The sequence below is a fragment of the Pongo abelii genome, chromosome 3 (assembly GCF_028885655.2).
Source record: "Pongo abelii isolate AG06213 chromosome 3, NHGRI_mPonAbe1-v2.0_pri, whole genome shotgun sequence".
In the NCBI taxonomy this organism is placed as follows: Eukaryota; Metazoa; Chordata; class Mammalia; order Primates; family Hominidae; genus Pongo; species Pongo abelii.
This window is the reverse complement of record NC_071988.2, coordinates 167,908,427-167,922,860: the sequence shown is the minus strand read 5'-3', so window position 1 is coordinate 167,922,860 and position 14,434 is coordinate 167,908,427.

Genomic DNA, 14,434 nt, shown 5'->3' with positions numbered 1-14,434 from the left:
AGGGAAATAGAAAATTCTGTATCATTGCTCCTAAAGCAGATTGGTCATAACCCCATCGAAGGAATCCCTTGCAATTAAACTCTGCTGTTAACCTCCTGCCTGCCACTGTGGTGCTAAAGTCCATTCCTCCTCCTCTCTGTGAACCCCCTGTTTTATCACCACTCTGTCCGTGTCCACTCTTCCCTGGCCTGCTTCTTTCCTGAGGAAGCCATAAAATATATTAGAGAAAAAAAAAAATCTCTGATGAGCAGCTTAGCTTTGCTCCATCTTAATCTGTTTCTTCCAGAATAGAAGCATGGCCCTATCTTTGTTTAACTAAAGAGCTTATATCGGTGTTTTTCCAATCAAAAGGATAGTCTCCCTGAAAATGAATTCTGCCTCAATCTCTAGAGTCAGAGGTGCAAATTCTAGGTAGATTTAAAAATAGCAGTTCCCTAGGATGGTTAATTTTAGGTGCCAACTTGACTGGATTAAGGTATACTTACAGAACTAGTAAAGCATTCTTTCTGGGTGTGTCTGTGAGATGGTTTCCAGAGGAGACTGGAGTGTGTGTCAGTAAACTGAGTGGGGAAGACCTGTCCTCAAAGTGGGGGCATCATCCAAATGGCTGGGGGCACAGATAAGAACAAAAAAGGCAACAACAGCACATACACAAAAAGAGATTTTTTTTTTCTCTCTCTCTCTCCTGGAGCAAGGACACTCTTCTCCTCCTGCCGTTGGACTCCAGGCTCTATGACCTTCAAACTCCAGGACTTACACCAGCCGCCCCTGGGCACTCAGGACTTCTGCCTCAAACTGACAGTTGCAGGACAGTGCAGCATTTTATTTTAAAGATACCCCACAATGTAGGCGGCCGGTCCTGCTGCAGGTGCGGTTTTAAGTCTTTGGAGTTTGACCTTCTAGTCCAAGGTCATTACAGCTGCAGGCGGAGGCTCCCTCGGGGAAAAGAGCATTTCCTGGGACACCGGCACTAAATGAAGGGCCCACTCTCCAGTTCAGCCCTTGCCTCCTTCCCGACACATAAAGTTCAAGAGCCGCGGTCCTGAGTGCACAGGAACAGCCCCATCACCCTTCTCCCTCTGGGCAAGCTAGGAGCAGCGGTGCGAGGCTCCATTTCTTCTTCTCTGGCTCCTGGACCTCGGCCACCTCTGCTCGGGCACAGGCCAGCTGCCCAGGCATACTCCTCCGGCGACCAGCTCTGACCGCAGCCCTGGTCTGCTCTCGGGGTCCGGCCCATGCCCCTCTTCTTCTGCCTCTTCCTCTCAAGGCCTGGGCTTGGGTCTCTCTTCTCACCTTTCCCTTTGTTGCATTGGAACCGTAATTTGGGAAAACCCTTCTTGATCTTCCTCTCTCGCCTCCTTTCAAACACATGCTTGCAGGCTTTTTCCCAATCTCATCTTCAGGGCAGATACGCTCCCTTGATTCTGAGGTCTTTGAACTTGCCTTGAAGCCACACTGCCTGCATCCCAGGGTCTCCAGCTTGCAGATGGACTGTGGTGCGACTTCTCAGCCACCAAGATCGTGTGAGCCAATTCCCCTAATACATCCCCTCTCATCTATCTATATCTGTAGAGATACCAATATCAGTATAGATATGGCTCCTATTGGTTCTGTCTCCCCAGACAGCCCTCACAAACACAGTTCCTGAACCCACCTTACACTGCTCCACCCCACACCCAGACAAACGCACACATAGAGGTAGGTAGGTAAATACATAGATCAATAGATTTATATAAACTGTGAGCATCATGCCTGAAGAGAACTCCCTATTTCCACACTGTGTTGCCACAGCACTCCTACTTCCCACATCTGCCTCCAAACTGGCATTCTTCCTTCCATCTCTGCTCATAGGTCAGGCGACCCACCATGCGGCCACACTCCTTGCCGTGGACCACAGTTTCACAGACACTGTGCCTTCCAGCCACCCCGCTGCCCTGCCACAGCCATGAGAATGTGGTGTTTCAGGAGTCCTCGTGGTGTTCCTCATGCTGACCCTGCTGAGCTCCAGCCATCTCACTGGATCCAGTGGCTTGGGAGTTTGGGTTCATAAGGATTTGAGCTCTGCTAACATCCCTGACAGGAAAGAAGCAGAGTAGCTTTTAGGGACAAACCATTCCAAGGAGAAGGATCACTGCACAAGGACCCTCTGACTCTCTCCCCAGAATCTCCCCTCTCTCTACAGTGCTCTAAATTCTGTCCTCATCATCCCTGCAGTGTCTCTTCCCCATTTCCCCTCTACCATAGACATAGACAAAGCATCACCCAAAAAGGGAGAGGGAAATACGACTCGGAATTCTTTAGAGGTGAGTGGAGTTAAGAACCTGACCTGGATTTTTCTCTTTTACAAAGCAAAACTAACTAAATACATAAAAATTTAAATTTATTTTCCTTTCTTCCTTGGTCCAGTGAAGACTGGACTCTTCAAAGTGGACTTTGGTAAAAACAAAAGAAAAAGTTAAAAAAAATTAAACTCTAAAGGCTAAATTTACACTGTAGAGATTTTTAATAACTGAATTCTGGTAACAAGTTGGTTGACTCAAGCTAAGATTCTTTTCCTTCCACTTCTGCTTTCTTATTGTTGTTTTTGGTTTTATGTTTGCATTTGTACTGTCACACACAGGATTTCTCCTCCTTTATTTCCACCGGTAGACCTGCACCATACAAAAATGTGCCCTGTTAATAATAATAGCTGCTGTTTATTGATTATTTACCACATCCAGGTACTTCATGTAAGAATGCTATACTGTAGCTAATTAAGATAATCACAGAAAAATATCAATAGGTAACTTTGGTTACTATTTTCTACATGCTAGCTTTTGTTCTCGTTTCATCCTTACCATCATGCTAGGAGGATAGGTATTATTATCACCATTTTAGAGATGAGAAAAGTGAAGTAAATACTATTAATTTCATTTAGAAGATAAGTAGATGAGGCTTAATCACACAGTTATTAAGTGGCAAAGACCGGATTTGAATCAAGGTATCTGATTTTTAAAATTCACCTTGTTTTAAAGTGTTTTACTTCACCTAAGAAGTTAATACGCCTGACAACCAGACAACTCCTTCTTTTCAATTAGACTGTGTCTATATCTGGGATCAGTTGCAAAGCAGAAGTATGACGTGACTAAGGCCACCGTTGGGTTAGGACACCCCCATCCAAGATCAGGTTCTTAGCTTCACTTACCTCTGAAGACTTAACAATTAGTTTTTCCTCTCCCATTTTTTGGGTAGCCCTTTCTCTTCTTTTCTATGGAAAAATTTGTAACTTACCAGAACAGTTCACAATATGACAATATTGTAGTGGCAACATCACGGAGACAGAAGGAGGAAGAATGGCAACCCTTGGACTCCTGGGGATGTGGGAGCTCCTTGACCACATGTGGTACCTCTCTTCCCTGATCCCAGATTGAGAGCTGTACTAGCCTGGCATGCAGACAGCAGCTTTAGAATCAGATCTGCCTTCTGGCGGCTTCCCACCTAGGAGCCATGAGACCTTTGTGAAGTCACCAATTGTGCTGTGGATGCTTCATTTGTGAAGGAGAACAGGACTGCCTTGTAAGTTGCAATATGCATTAGAAATAGCAAATAAAGAGTACTTAACTCGGGAGAGGAGCCAAGATGGCCGAATAGGAACAGCTCCGGTCTACAGCTCCCAGCGTGAGCGACGCAGAAGACGGGTGATTTCTGCATTTCCATCTGAGGTACCGTGTTCATCTCACTAGGGAGTGCCAGACAGTGGGCACAGGTCAGTGGGTGAGTGCATCGTGCGCCAGCCGAAGCAGGGGCGAGGCATTGCCTCACTCGGGAAGCGCAAGGGGTCAGGGAGTTCCCTTTCCAGGGGTGACAGACTGCACCTGGAAAATCGGGCCACTCCCACCCGAATACTGTGCTTTTCCGACGGGCTTAGGAAATGGTGCCCCAGGAGAGTATAGCCCGCACCTGGCTCAGAGGGTCCTACGCCCACGGAGTCTCGCTGATTGCTAGCACAGCAGTCTGAGATCAAACAGCAAGTCGGCAGCGAGGCTGGGGGAGGGGCGCCCGCCATTGCCCAGGCTCGCTTAGGTAAACAAAGCAGCCTGGAAGCTTGAACTGGGTGGAGCCCACCACAGCTCAAGGAGGCCTGCCTGCCTCTGTAGGCTCCACCTCTGGGGGCAGGGCACAGACAAACAAAAAGACAGCAGTAACCTCTGCAGACTTAAATGTCCCTGTCTGACAGCTTTGAGGAGAGCAGTGGTTCTCCCAGCACTCAGCTGGAGATCTGAGAACGGGCAGACTGCCTCCTCAAGTGGGTCCCTGACCCCTGACCCCCGAGCAGCCTAACTGGGAGGCACCCCCCAGCAGGGGCAGACTGACACCTCACACGGCCGGCCAGGTACTCCAACAGACCTGCAGCTGAGGGTCCTGTCTGTTAGAAGGAAAACTAACAGAAAGGACATCCACACCAAAAACCCATCTGTACATCACCATCATCAAAGACCAAAAGTAGATAAAACCACAAAGATGGGGAAAAAACAGAGCAGAAAAACTGGAAACTCTAAAAAGCAGAGTACCTCTCCTCCTCCAAAGGAACGCAGTTCCTCACCAGCAACAGAACAAAGCTAGACGGAGAATGACTTTGACGAGCTGAGAGAAGAAGGCTTCAGACGATCAAATTACTCCGAGCTACGGGAGGATATTCAAACCAAAGGCAAAGAAGTTGAAAACTTTGAAAAAAATTTAGAAGAATGTATAACTAGAATAACCAATACAGAGAAGTGCTTAAAGGAGCTGATAGAGCTGAAAACCAAGGCTCGAGAACTACGTGAAGAATGCAGAAGCCTCAGGAGCCGATGCAATCAAATGGAAGAAAGGGTATCAGCCCTGGAAGATGAAATGAATGAAATGAAGCGAGAAGGGAAGTTTAGAGAAAAAAGAATAAAAAGAAATGAGCAAAGCCTCCAAGAAATGTGGGACTATGTGAAAAGACCAAATCTACGTCTGATTGGTGTACCTGAAAGTGACGGGGAGAATGGAAACAAGTTGGAAAACACTCTGCAGGATATTATCCAGGAGAACTTCCCCAATCTAGCAAGGCAGGCCAACATTCAGATTCAGAAATACAGAGAACGCCACAAAGATACTCCTCGAGAAGAGCAACTCCAAGACACATAATTGTCAGATTCACTAAAGTTGAAATGAAGGAAAAAATGTTAAGGGCAGCCAGAGAGAAAGGTCGGGTTACCATCAAAGGGAAGCCCATCAGACTAACAGCGGATCTCTCCGCAGAAACCCTACAAGCCAGAAGAGAGTGGGGGCCAATATTCAACATTCTTAAAGAAAAGAATTTTCAACCCAGAATTTCATATCCAGCCAAACTAAGCTTCATAAGTGAAGGAGAAATAAAATACTTTACAGACAAGCAAATGCTGAGAGATTTTGTCGCCACCAGGCCTGCCCTAAAAGAGCTCCTGAAGGAAGCGCTAAACATGGAAAGGCACAACCGGTACCAGCCACTGCAAAATCATACCAAAATGTAAAGACCATCGAGACTAGGAAGAGACTGCATCAACTAACGAGCAAAATAACCAGCTAACATCATAATGACAGGATCAAATTCACACATAACAATATTAACTTTAAATGTAAATGGACTAAATGCTCCAATTAAAAGACACAGACTGGCAAATTGGATAAAGACTCAAGACCCATCAGTGTGCTGTATTCAGGAAACCCATCTCACGTGCAGAGACACACATAGGCTCAAAATAAAAGGATGGAGGAAGATCTACCAAGCAAATGGAAAACAAAAAAAGGCAGGGGTTGCAATCCTAGTCTCTGATAAAACAGACTTTAAACCAACAAAGATCAAAAGAGACAAAGAAGGCCATGACATAATGGTAAAGGGATTAGTTCAACAAGAAGAGCTAACTATCCTAAATATATATGCACCCAATGCAGGAGCACCCAGATTCATAAAGCAAGTCCTGAGTGACCTACAAAGAGACTTAGACTCCCACACATTAATAATGGGAGACTTTAACACCCCACTGTCAACATTAGACAGATCAACAAGACAGAAAGTCAACAAGGATACCCAGGAATTGAACTCAGCTCTGCACCAAGCGGACCTAATAGACATCTACAGAACTCTCCACCCCAAATCAACAGAATACACATTTTTTTCAGCACCACACCACACCTATTCCAAAATTGACCATATACTTGGAAGTAAAGCTCTCCTCAATAAATGTAAAAGAACAGAAATTACAACAAACGATCTCTCAGATCACAGTGCAATCAAGCTAGAACTCAGGATTAAGAATCTCACTCAAAACAACTCAACTACGTGGAAACTGAACAACCTGCTCCTGAATGACTACTGGGTACATAACGAAATGAAGGCAGAAATAAAGATGTTCTTTGAAACCAACGAGAACCAAGACACAACATACCAGAATCTCTGGGATGCATTCAAAGCAGTGTGTAGAGGGAAATTTATAGCACTAAATGCCCACAAGAGTAAGCAGGAAAGATCCAAAATTGACACCCTAACATCACAATTAAAAGAACTAGAAAAGCAAGAGCAAACACATTCAAAAGCTAGCAGAAGGCAAGAAATAACTAAAATCAGAGGAGAACTGAAGGAAATAGAGACACAAAAAACCCTTCAAAAAATTAATGAATCCAGGAGCTGGTTTTTTGAAAGGATCAACAAAATTGATAGACTGCTAGCAAGATTAATAAAGAAAAAAAGAGAGAAGAATCAAATAGATGCAATAAAAAATGATAAAGGGGATATCACCACCGATCCCACAGAAATACAAACTACCATCAGAGAATATTACAAACACCTCTACGCAAATAAACTAGAAAATCTAGAAGAAATGGATAAATTCCTCAACACATACACCCTCCCAAGACTAAACCAGGAAGAAGTTGAATCTCTGAATAGACCAATAACAGGAGCTGAAATTGTGGCAATAATCAATAGCTTACCAACCAGAAAAAGTCCAGGACCAGATGGGTTCACAGCCGAATTCTACCAGAGGTGTAAGGAGGAGCTGGTACCATTCCTTCTGAAACTATTCCAATCAATAGAAAAAGAGGGAATCCTCCCTAACTCATTTTATGAGGCCAGCATCATCCTGATACCAAAGCCGGGCAGAGACACAACAAAAAAAGAGAATTTTAGACCAATATCCTTGATGAACATTGATGCAAAAATCCTCAATAAAATACTGGCAAACAGAATCCAGCAGCCCATCAAAAAGCTTATCTACCATGATCAAGTGGGCTTCATCCCTGGGATGCAAGGCTGGTTCAATATATGCAAATCAATAAATGTAATCCAGCATATAAACAGAACCAAAGACAAAAACCACATGATTATCTCAATAGATGCAGAAAAGGCCTTTGACAAAATTCAACAACACTTCATGCTAAAAACTCTCAAGAAATTAGGTATTGATGGGACATATCTCAAAATAATAAGAGCTATCTATGACAAACCCACAGCCAATATCATACTGAATGGGCAAAAACTAGAAGCATTCCCTTTGAAAACTGGCACAAGACAGGGATGCCCTCTCTCACCACTTCTATTCAATATAGTGTTGGAAGTTCTGGCCAGGGCAATTAGGCAGGAGAAGGAAATCAAGGGTATTCAATTAGGAAAAGAGGAAGTCAAATTGTCCCTGTTTTCAGATGACATGATAGTATATCTAAAAAACCCCATCGTCTCAGCCCAAAATCTCCTTAAGCTGATAAGCAACTTCAGCAAAGTCTCAGGATACAAAATCAATGTACAAAAATCACAAGCATTCTTATACATCAATAACAGACAAACAGAGAGCCAAATCATGAGTGAACTCCCATTCACAATTGCTTCAAAGAGAATAAAATACCTAGGAATCCAACTTACAAGGGATGTGAAGGACCTCTTCAAGGAGAACTACAAACCACTGCTCAAGGAAATAAAAGAGGATACAAACAAATGGAAGAACATTCCATGCTCATGGATAGGAAGAATCAATATCATGAAAATGGCCATCCTTCCCAAGGTAATTTACAGATTCAATGCCATCCCCATCAAGCTACCAATCACTTTCTTCACAGAATTGGAAAAAACTACTTTAAAGTTCATATGGAACCAAAAAAGAGCCCTCATCGCCAAGTCAATCCTAAGCCAAAAGAACAAAGCTGGAGGCATCACACTACCTGACTTCAAACTATACTACAAGGCTACAGTAACCAAAACAGCATGGTACTGGTACAAAAACAGAGATATGATCAATGGAACAGAACAGAGCCGTCAGAAATAATGCCACATATCTACAACTATCTGATCTTTGACAAACCTGAGAAAAACAAGAAATGGGGAAAGGATTCCCTATTTAATAAATGGTGCTGGGAAAACTGGCTAGCCATATGTAGAAAGCTGAAACTGGATCCCTTCCTTACACCTTATACAAAAATCAATTCAAGATGGATTAAAGACTTAAATGTTAGACCTAAAACCATAAAAACCCTAGAAGAAAACCTAGGCATTACCATTCAGGACATAGGCATGGGCAAGGACTTCATGTCTAAAACACCAAAAGCAATGGCAACAAAAGCCAAAATTGACAAATGGGATCTAATTAAACTCAAGAGCTTCTGCACAGCAAAGGAAACTACCACCAGAGTGAACAGGCAACCTACAAAATGGGAGAAAATTTTCGCAACCTACTCATCTGACAAAGGGCTAATATCCAGAATCTACAATGAACTCCAACAAATTTACAAGAAAAAAACAAACAACCCCATCAAAAAGTGGGCTAAGGACATGAACAGACACTTCTCAAAAGAAGACATTTATGCAGCCAAAAAACACATGAAAAAATGCTCACCATCACTGGCCATCAGAGAAATGCACATCAAAACCACAATGAGATACAATCTCACACCAGTTAGAATGGCAACCATTAAAAAGTCAGGAAACAACAGGTGCTTGAGAGGATGTGGAGAAATAGGAACACTTTTACACTGTTGGTGGGACTGTAAACTAGTTCAACCCTTGTGGAAGTCAGTGTGGCGATTCCTCAGGGATCTAGAACTAGAAATTCCATTCAACCCAGCCATCCCATTACTGGGTATATACCCAAAGGACTATAAATCATGCTGCTATAAAGACACATGCACATGTATGTTTATTGCGGCATTATTCACAATAGCAAAGACTTGGAACCAACCCAAATGTCCAACAATGATAGACTGGATTAAGAAAATGTGGCACATATACACCATGGAATACTATGCAGCCATAAAAAATGATGAGTTCATGTCCTTTGTAGGGACATGGATGAAATTGGAAATCATCATTCTCAGTAAACTATTGCAAGAACAAAAAACCAAACACCACATATTCTCACTCATAGGTGGGAATTGAACAATGAGAACACATGGACACAGGAAAGGGAACATCACACTCTGGGGACTGTTGTGGGGTGGGGGGAGGGGGGAGGGATAGCATTGGGAGATATACCTAATGCTAGATGACGAGTTAGTGGGTGCAGCGCACTAGCATGGCACATGTGTACATATGTAACTTACCTGCACATTGCGCACATGTACCATAAAACCTAAAGTATAATAATAATAATAATAATAATAAAAAAGAGTACTTAACTCATAGGAAGCCTGTGATAAATGGGAGCTTTTATTATAGACTACCTTTCCTGCTCCTGTTTTGCTTCTTCTTTATGTTCAGGTGAAGTTACAGATGGTGCTAATAAAACATATCAATAATTTGAATTTCACTTTTGTGGATGCTTTAAACATCATAGTCAGTAGAAGGTGGATCTGGCTGATTGTACTTTAAATTTTCAGTTTGGGCTGTAGCTTTGTATTATAACAGGAGGGTACTGGACAAGGTGAGTTGCCGATAGCCTCCCCCCACCTGCCAACAGACATATCATTAGATGGAATGTAATGGACTTTGGCCAGTTGTTCTCCACCCCAGCTCTGACTTAGTGGCTTTGGCAAGAATGGACATATGAGCCTAAATACACAGCTTGTTGTGCTACTTTTGGCTTTCCTTGTCATTATTTCTTCCTCTAAATTCAACAAATCATTACTTCCTTTTTTATTATGTTTTAGTATGAGTGATTTAATACCACAGATATTCAAAATAAGCCTGTGGGAGACACTGGGTTATGAGGTGATCATACATTGTTTCTTTAATTCTCAGAACAACATAATAAGATAGGGACCCTGTCCCAGAGATGACTACATTGAAGTTCAGAGAGTTTAAGTAACTTGCCCAAAGGCACATTGCTAGTGAATAGCAGAACCAGATTCAAGCCTAGGCCTGCCTATTTTCAAAGTTTATGGAAGGAATTAAAACATTTCTTAGTCTAATTTTCTCGGAGTTTTGTTTTGCTTTGTTTTGTTTTGTTTGGCTTACTTTCTTCATCAGCCTAATACCTGCTTCAAGTCTAAGTGAAGCTTTCACCTCTGCCTGGAAGTCTTCCCCATCCCTGTAGGCTAAGTCAGGTGGCCTTCTTCCAGCCCCCATAGCATCCAGCATAGAAGCTGATCACAGCACTTACCACCCAGTGAAAACTGTGGGCACAGTCCTGTCAGCCCCTTCCTCCTAGACTGTGCACCCTTGGGCAGCATTCTTTGCTTCCACAACACTTGCTACTCAGCAGGGGCTCAGGGCAAATGTGTGGACTTGAGCTCCCAAATTGAAGCCATAGGTCAATATTAGAACTAAACACTAGTGCTAAAGTGAAAACTTTAAGATGCACATAGACCAGTAATCCCCAAATGTGTTTGCTGAGGAGTGTGTGTGTGTGTGTGTGTGTGTGTGTGTGTGTGTGTTTGTGTGTGTGTGAAGAGACTGTGTACCACTGGCTTTTTCTCTCCTATCATACTTTCACTCCTGATGGACTAGGCCTATGGAGTGTTCATTTTTCTCCCTGAACATTAGACATCTCTCTGCTGCCTTTAAATAAAATTCCTCATTTTACCTCTCCTCTTCGTTTCTTTATTTCCTTTGCTTCAGACAAAATATGAGCCCTTACTTCACCATAATTAACCTCACAATGGGCTACTGTTTGTTTCATATTGGAGACCACAAGATGGATCGGATAATAGTCCCATATTTTTGGACTATAATTTCCAATATTATTCCAATATTGCTGGAATATTCTTCCAATATCATCTACTATTTTTCCAATATTATTATTGGAAAATAATAGCATAGCTATTATATAGAATATTTACCCTGTGCCAGGGACCATTTCAAGCACTTTACTTACATTAACTCATTTCATCTTCACAACAACTTTATGAGATTGCTACTATTAGTATCAACATTTTACAGAGGAGGAAACTAAGGTACAGAAGGGAAACTTGCTCAAGTTCACACAGCAATTAAGTGGTCAAGTCCAAGAGCAAAACCAGGCAGGCTGGCTCCAGAGCTCACAATAGCCCACCACTGCTTTCCACTATCACTACAGAATCAAGTCCATGAGGATACTCACCTTATGTCAGTTGCCTAAGTTGGAAATTATAGAATTTTCAAATTGGAAGTGACCTTATCGTCCAAGATTTCAACTTTCTAGTCACTGCAAAATCCCTTCTGGAGCTTCCCAGATTGATGAATTTTCATCAGCTCTGCTTGAGTACTCCCAGTGACTTGGAAAAAAAAACACTGTAATATGGATATGAAATATAAACTGTTCATGGATAAATTATTGCATAATAAAAACATGCCTAATGGCTACACTCCCCTAATATGTTCATTTGGTAATTATTTTTTATTTGCAAACTTGTTTTGATAGAACTACTTCTTTTAAAAAAAGTTTTCGTATAATTTGTCTTGAGATACATTTTCCTTTTTATCTTCTTATTAATGGGCTTATTTTCAAGGAGGAAGGTACAGCAAAGGAAAAAGAAAAAACTCATTTTCTCATGTTGTTGTTTTGGGGTAAAAAATAAAGGCTAATAGTGGGTGAGTGATCTTTTTAATATTTTTAGTTAATTTCCCACACATACTTTAAAAAGTTCCTATGGTACTGTTTTCTCCTACTATTAAAAATCTGTTTGAAATGAACTACTGGAAAAGTTAGGGCATCATAAATCATCTTAAATAGAAGAATTTATTTGATATTTAATCCCTAATTAAGATGAAAATATCAATTGCAGCTGTTCGTTAGGTATGTTCTTAGTTTGTGCTTGGGCCACAGCAGGGGAAGAAAACCCAGAATTTCAAAATTTTAAAGAGATTTCTAAATGCTCTGTTACACAAAACTTGCAAGTATGGCATTGTGGGAGACAACAGCAGTGTCATAGCTGACTTTTGGGTTCTGAAGTCAGACTGCCTGGGTTTAAAGCCCTTCAGTCCCCATCTTGATACAATGTTAAAAACATTCAATGTTTTTAGCACAATGCCTAGCACTTTAGATGCCCAGTGAAGTGCTGATATTATTTTTCCTTGTCCATTGAGATCTGTTTCGAAGTATAGGCAAAGCTTGGGACTGAGAATAAAGATTCAGCATCAAAGTCTTATAGTTCATCATTTTAAAACTGTTTTCTCCAATTTATCCAAAAATAAAATTAAGGGAGTAAGATAGCCCGTGGTTAACATATCAAAGCACCAATAGACAGATTAGAGACTAAGAAGGTGCATGAGCACTACAGGCTAAGATGTGGCCAGAACGCATGTCAGGTAAGAAGGATACCCAGAAATCCAATCTTGGAGGCATCAGGTGAGCAGGAGCAAAAGGATTTCCCAGGCCAAAGGAAACTTGAATTAAGCAAGCTCTTTACAAGTCCTTCCTTGTGAGGAAGGAACCGCCCTAGGCCAGGCTTCCAAGGACCTCCATTTTAGTCCTGGGTCAGCCTTCTGTCACATCTCAGGCAGGCCATTTAAATTCTCTGAGCCTCAGTAACATTCTTTTTCCTGCCTACCTTAGGGTTATTAAGACACTGTGTGGGAAAGGCCATTGAAACAAAGTTTCAGAGCACTATCTATAAAACACCACATTTTATCACTAATAATCCCATCTTCTAATGTAAGTACAGACTTCCCAGGATTTAGCAACCAGGGCCTGGAAGGCAGACAAAGGTAACTGGCCCCATGTGATAAAAACAGGCACAAACTTTCTTTTCTCACCTCACAAGCCTAGCTTAGGGCTGGACACTCAGCAAATGCTAACAAAGTGCCACACATTGGTTTGAAAGGGTTCACTCCAACCTTGCCTTCTTCAGGAAGCACTTACAGAGAGCACTTTTCAGTGGGTAACAATGTGACGTCAAATGCTCAGTTTAAAACCTCCTTCCAAATAAAAGGAAATTCGTCCTAGAAATGGCTAGAATGACAGAATGAAAACAGAGCAGTATCTACCTGGGCTTTAGTGCCAGGGAGTGACAGTCGTTGGCTGTGTGTTCAATTACATGGTCGAAGTTAATAGGTAATCAAATATTATGCAATAATAGATTAGTTGCCTTTCCTTGTTGCTAATTATCTAAAATATCTCTATATTGCATATTTAAACATAAAAATTTCCCTAAGGTGAATGATACACTATGCCATTTTTAGTGATTAAATGTGGCATTTTCTGCATCTTGATGAAACCATTATTTTTGTTCAGCTGAGTGATTTTATTAATTAAAAGAATGTCAGGAGAGTGGCAGCATGGTCACACAGTTCTCAGGGAGTCATAGCATTATAGAGCCATAAAGGACCTGACCAAACCCAGCCAGGGACTCTCAGTTTACCTGTAATTCTCCACCTGGAAGTCAAAAAGCTGTTCTGATATTATCAGTACTATGTGACTCTGGGCAAGTCATTCACACTTTCTTTGACTGAGGACTGAGTTTATTCTTCAAACAACGGATCTGTAATGCCATGATACTTTAAATTAAGCTTATCATGTTGACATAGGTTTATATATTGTTACACTAATAATGATGTGTTCCAGCAAAGTATGGTTTTCTTTCTCTTTTTAACAACAAACACAGGGACTAGCTGTATTTGAATTCTCTGTTATTGGGGAAAAACATGGCTTTTCTTAATAGGCTGTAAATAACCTGAGGGTGGGGTTTGGGGTTAATTACTTTGTGTCCCCCATGGTGCCTTTAACATACTACTAGAAAGAAATAGAATTTCATTGTTGCATGTTTCAATGCATTTTGGACCAAAACATCCTGCTCTGAAACATCATTAGGGGAAAAAAATCCTAGCATAATGTGGGCCTCCATTGAAATGAATGTTAATTGTGTTGCCCAATACCAATTTATTAATGTTTATGAGCATACAACTGTGCGTGCACAAACACAGTTCATATATAGTTCTTGAAAAAAGCATTTGGGGTTTTCTACCACGTGATGCTTTCAGTCAGTACCTCCTATCATTAATTTGTGTTCAGAGCAGTAGTTCCCAAAGCTACCCCTTCAGCAACATGTA